Source organism: Coregonus clupeaformis, chromosome 18, assembly GCF_020615455.1.
Source record: "Coregonus clupeaformis isolate EN_2021a chromosome 18, ASM2061545v1, whole genome shotgun sequence".
Lineage (NCBI taxonomy): Eukaryota > Metazoa > Chordata > Actinopteri > Salmoniformes > Salmonidae > Coregonus > Coregonus clupeaformis.
Genome location: NC_059209.1, coordinates 41919173 through 41925172, shown reverse-complemented (window position 1 = coordinate 41925172; position 6000 = coordinate 41919173). Strand labels below are relative to the sequence as shown.

Below are 6000 nucleotides of genomic sequence, written 5' to 3'. Positions count from 1 at the left end.
CCGTCATACCGCTCAGGAAGGAGACGCATTCTGTCTCCTAGAGATGAACGTACTTTGGTGTGAAAAGTGCAAATCAATCCCAGAACAACAGCAAAGGACCTTGTGAAGATTCTGGAAGAAACAGGTACAAAAGTATCTATATCCACAGTAAAACGAGTCCTATATCGACATAACCTGAAAGGCCGCTCAGCAAGGAAGAAGCCACTGCTCCAAAACCGCCATAAAAAAGCCAGACTACGGTTTGCAACTGCACATGGGGACAAAGATCGTACTTTTTGGAGAAATGTCCTCTGGTCTGATGAAACAAAAATATAACTGTTTTGCCGTAATGACCATTGTTATGTTTGGAAGAAAAAGGGGGTGTTGCAAGCCGAAGAACACCATCCCAACCGTGAAGCACGGGTGTGGCAGCATCATGCTGTGGGGATGCTTTGCTGCAGGAGGGACTGGTGCACTTCACAAAATAGATGACATCATGAGGAAGGAAAATTATGTGGATATATTGAAGCAACATCTCAAGACATCAGTCAGGAGGTTAAAGCTTGGTCGCAAATGGGTCTTCCAAATGGACAATGACCCCAAGCATACTTCCAAAGTTGTGGCAAAATGGTTTAAGGACAACAAAGTCAAGGCACTAGAGATCCTGGTTCGAATCCAGTCTCTGTCGTAGCCGGCCGTGACCGGGAGACCCATGGGGCGGCGCACAATTGGCCCAGCGTCGTCCAGGGTAGGGGAGGGAATGGCCGGCAGGGATGTAGCTCAGTTGGTAGAGCATGGCGTTTTCAACGCCAGGGTTGTGGGTTCGATTCCCACGGGGGGCCAGTATGATTTTATTTTATTTTAACATAAATAAAATAATAATAATAATGTATGCACTCACTAACTGTAAGTCACTCTGGATAAGAGCGTCTGCTAAATTACTCAAATGTAAATGTATTGGAGTGGCCATCACAAAGCCCTGACCTCAATCCTATAGAACATTTGTGGGCAGAACTGAAAAAGCGTGTGCAAGCAAGGAGGCCTACAAACCTGACTCAGTTACACCAGCTCTGTCAGGAGGAATGGGCCAAAATTCACCCAATTTATTGTGGGAAGCTTGTGGAAGACTACCCGAAACGTTTGACCCAAGTTAAACAATTTAAAGGCAATGCTACCAAATACTAATTGAGTGTATGTAAACTTCTGACCCACTGGGAATGTGATGAAAGAAATAAAAGCTGAAAGAAATAATTATCTCTACTATTATTCTGACATTTCACATTCTTTAAATAAAGTGGTGATCCTAACTGACCTAAGACAGGGAATTTTTACTAGGATTAAATGTCAGGAATTTGGCTAAGGTGTATGTAAATTTCAGACTTCAACTGTACATACAGTGGGGAAAAAAAAGTATTTAGTCAGCCACCAATTGTGCAAGTTCTCCCACTTAAAAAGATGAGAGAGGCCTGTAATTTTCATCATAGGTACACGTCAACTATGACAGACAAATTGAGAATTTTTTCTCCAGAAAATCACATTGTAGGATTTTTAATGAATTTATTTGCAAATTATGGTGGAAAATAAGTATTTGGTCACCTACAAACAAGCAAGATTTCTGGCTCTCACAGACCTGTAACTTCTTCTTTAAGAGGCTCCTCTGTCTCTCCACTCGTTACCTGTATTAATGGCACCTGTTTGAACTTGTTATCAGTATAAAAGACACCTGTCCACAACCTCAAACAGTCACACTCCAAACTCCACTATGTCCAAGACCAAAAGAGCTGTCAAAGGACACCAGAAACAAAATTGTAGACCTGCACCAGGCTGGGAAGACTGAATCTGCAATAGGTAAGCAGCTTGGTTTGAAGAAATCAACTGTGGGAGCAATTATTAGGGAAATGGAAGACATACAAGACCACTGATAATCTCCCTCGATCTGGTGCTCCACGCAAGATCTCACCCCGTGGGGTCAAAATGATCACAAGAACGGTGAGCAAAAATCCCAGAATCACACGGGGGGACCTAGTGAATGACCTGCAGAGAGCTGGGACCAAAGTAACAAAGCCTACCATCATTAACACACTACGCCGCCAGGGACTCAAATACTGCAGTGCCAGACGTGTCCCCCTGCTTAAGCCAGTACATGTCCAGGCCCGTCTGAAGTTGGCTTGAGTGCATTTGGATGATCCAGAAGAGGATTGGGAGAATGTCATATGGTCAGATGAAACCAAAATATAACTTTTTGGTAAAAACTCAACTCGTCGTGTTTGGAGGACAAAGAATGCTGAGTTGCATCCAAAGAACACCATACCTACTGTGAAGCATGGGGGTGGAAACATCATGCTTTGGGGCTGGTTTTCTGCAAAGGGACCAGGACGACTGATCAGTGTAAAGGAAAGAATGAATGGGGCCATGTATCGTGAGATTTTGAGTGAAAACCTCCTTCCATCAGCAAGGGCATTGAAGATGAAACGTGGCTGGGTCTTTCAGCATGACAATGATCCCAAACACACCGCCCGGGCAACGAAGGAGTGGCTTCGTGAAGAAGCATTTCAAGGTCCTGGAGTGGCCTAGCCAGTCTCCAGATCTCAACCCCATAGAAAATCTTTGAGGGGAGTTGAAAGTCCGTGTGCTGCCCAGCGACAGCCCCAAAACATCACTGCTCTAGAGGAGATCTGCATGGAGGAATGGGCCAAAATACCAGCAACAGTGTGTGAAAACCTTGTGAAGACTTACAGAAAACGTTTGACCTGTGTCATTGCCAACAAAGGGTATATAACAAAGTATTGAGAAACTTTTGTTATTGACCAAATACTTATTTTCCACCATAATTTGCCAATAAATTCATAAAAATCCTACAATGTGATTTTCTGGATTTTTTTTTTTTCATTTTGTCTGTCATAGTTGACGTGTACCTATGATGAAAATTACAGGCCTCTCTCATCTTTTTTAAGTGGAGAACTTGCACAATTGGTGGCTGACTAAATCCTTTTTTCCCCACTGTACATACATACATACATACATATACATTTCATTTTTTAAAATATATTTCCATTTATTACTTTCCAACCCCACTACCCCTTCCCTAATTGGAGTAATCTAGTGAACAACAATGCTTAGGCCTCTACTTCCAGCTTATACATACTATATACATTTTATGGACAATCAATTTTACAATAATTCTATTTTGTTTGTTTTTACTCCTGAACTTCCTCTACCCTCAACCTCTCCAATCATTTTCATGATGTCCATCCGGTTTGTTTCTATATGCCATATCTTTCTAACTGTGCTCTTTCACAAAAGCTCTCAACCTATAACCTATATACCAGCGTGAAAAATGTATGCACTCACTAACTGTAAGTCGCTCTGGATAAGAGCGTCTGCTAAATGACTAAAATGTAAATGTAAATATACTTATTATGGACACACTATGCTTACATTATTAGTTATCTTGTTGTTATAAGTTGTTATTAGTTGTTATTAGTCCCATCCTTCAACTCCATTCAACACCACCCATCTATCTCTTAACACCATCCATATTGGATTTCTATTTGCCATATATTTTTCAACTGTACTGTGGTGTTTTACAAAAGTTCTGAACCTTTCTATTCTCATTGTTTCTACAGATTGTAAATTGAAAATAAACATTTTTGCTAAAAATATTATTATATTATTGATCGATTGACTATGACTTTTCAGATCACCCAGTAATGCTATTTGCAGGGTTAGCTCCAGGTAAATATTGCAATCCTTTAGCCAGCCATGTGTCCAAAAACAAGCTACAAATGGACAGTACCAAAACAAATGACCTAATGATTCTGTTTCTTCGTAGCAAAATCTGCAGAGCTGGGAAGATTGTATCCCCCATATAAATAACATTCTATTGGTAGCAAGAATTTTATATAATAATTTAAAAAAAGTTTTGAATCCGGCGTCGTTTTGCGTATCAGTTCATAAACACTATGCCATGGGATCGGTACGTCAAAAATCTCTTCCCAACTATTTTGCAATCTATATGGGATGGCTGTCAATCATTTGGTCCTTAAATGAAACTTATTTATCACAGTTTTCATTAACCAATTATGTTCTTTAATGCAGGGCCGACAGACAAGTTCCTTACATTTCCACCCTTCCACTTTCCTCTTCCATTTTTGCGGTAATGCTGCAATTATTTGGTTGTAATTTTGGTTAGAGCAGACATTTCCAAATGTTTTTGTTAGCTGCATGTGCGACATAACTCTACCAGTCCTACCAATGATATCATTTACGAAGATTATACATTTTTTAAACATTTTGTCAAAAAAAAAAGTGTTTTTTATCAATTAGTATATTTGAGTTTAACCACAATATTTGTTGCATTATTTGTTCTGTCGTTTCTGGCTTGTTTTAGAAATAGTGATATCTGTGGCGTACTGCATTAGCATCAAATAGCCCCAGCGATATGCAACTTTTCAGGGAAGTTAGGAACCAATATACACAAGCAGTTAGGAAAGCAAAGGCTAACTTTTTTTCAAACAGAAATTTGTATCTTGTAGCACTAACTCCAAAAAGTTTTGGGACACTGTAAAGTCCATGGAAAATAAGAGCACTTCCTCCCAGCTGCCCACTGCACTGAGGCTAGGAAACACTATCACCACCGATCAATCTACAATAATCGAGAATTTCAACAAGCATTTTGCTACGGCTGGCCATGCTTTCCACCTGGCTACCACTACCCCGGCCACCAGCTCTGCACCCTCCGCTGCACCTTGCCCATGCCCCCCCGCTTCTCCTTCCACACAAATCCAGACAGCTGATGTTCTGAAAGAGCTGCAAAATCTGGACCCCTACAAATCATCTGGGCCAGACAATCTGGACCCTTTCTTTCTAAAACTAGCCGCTGAAATCGCAACCCCTATTACTAGCCTGTTCAACCTCTCTTTCGTAACGCGTCTGAGATCCCCAGAGTTTGAAAGCTGCAGCGGTCATCCCCCTCTTCAAAGGGGGTGACACTCTAGATCCAAACTGTTACAGACCCATATCCATCCTGCCCTGCCTTTCAAACATTTTTAAAAGCCAAGTTAACAAACAGATCACCTATTTGAATCCCACCGTACCTTCTCCGCTGCATGCATCCGGTTTCGAGCTGGTCATGGGTGCACTTCAGCCGCGCTCAAGGTCCTAAACGATATTATAACCGCGCGATCGATAATAGACAGTACTGTGCAGCCCGTTTTCTGACCTTGCCAAGGCTTTCCGACTCTGTCAACCACCGCATTCTTATTGGCAGACTAAATAGCCTTGGTTTCTCAAATGACTCCTCGCCTGGTTCACCAACTACTTCTCTGATAGAGTTCAATGTGTCAAATCGGAGGGCCTGTTGTCTGGACCTATGGCAGTCTCTAAGGGGGTACCACAGGGTTCAATTCTTGGGCCGACTCTTTTCTCTGTGTATATCAATGACGTCACTCTTGCTGCTGGTGACTCTCAGATCCACCTCTACGCAGACGAACACCATTTTGTATACATCTGGCCCTTCATTGGACACTGTGTTAACAAACCTCCAAACGAGCTTCAATGCCATACAACACCTCCTTCAGTAGCCTCCAACTGCTCTTAAACACTAGTAAAACTAAATGCATGCTCTTCAACCGAACGCTGCTTGCACCCGCGCCCACCCGACTAGAATCACTACTCTCGGCCGGGTCTGACCTAGATTATGTGGACAACTACAAATACCTAGGTGTCTGGTTAGACTGTAAACTCTCCTTCCAGACTCACATTAAGAATCTCCAATCCAAAGTTAAATCTAGAATCAGCTTCCTATTGCAAAAAAGCCTCCTTCACTCCTGCTGCCAAACATGCCCTCGTAAAACTGACTATCCTACCGATCCTTGACTTGGCGATGTCATTTACAAAATAGCCTCCAACACTCTACTCAGCAAGTTGGATGTAGTCTATCACAGTGCCATCCGTTTTGTCACCAAAGCCCCATATACTACCCACCACTGTGACCTGTACGCTCTTGTTGGCTGGTCCTCA

General features: G+C 42.0%; 1 non-coding gene across 1 annotated transcript; it reads left to right on the top strand.

Moving 5' to 3' along the window:
• Positions 1-741: 741 nt before the first annotated feature.
• On the top strand, positions 742-822 carry trnae-uuc. Its single transcript has one exon. It is a non-coding gene; the product is annotated as a tRNA-Glu (tRNA).
• Positions 823-6000: the final 5178 nt, after the last annotated feature.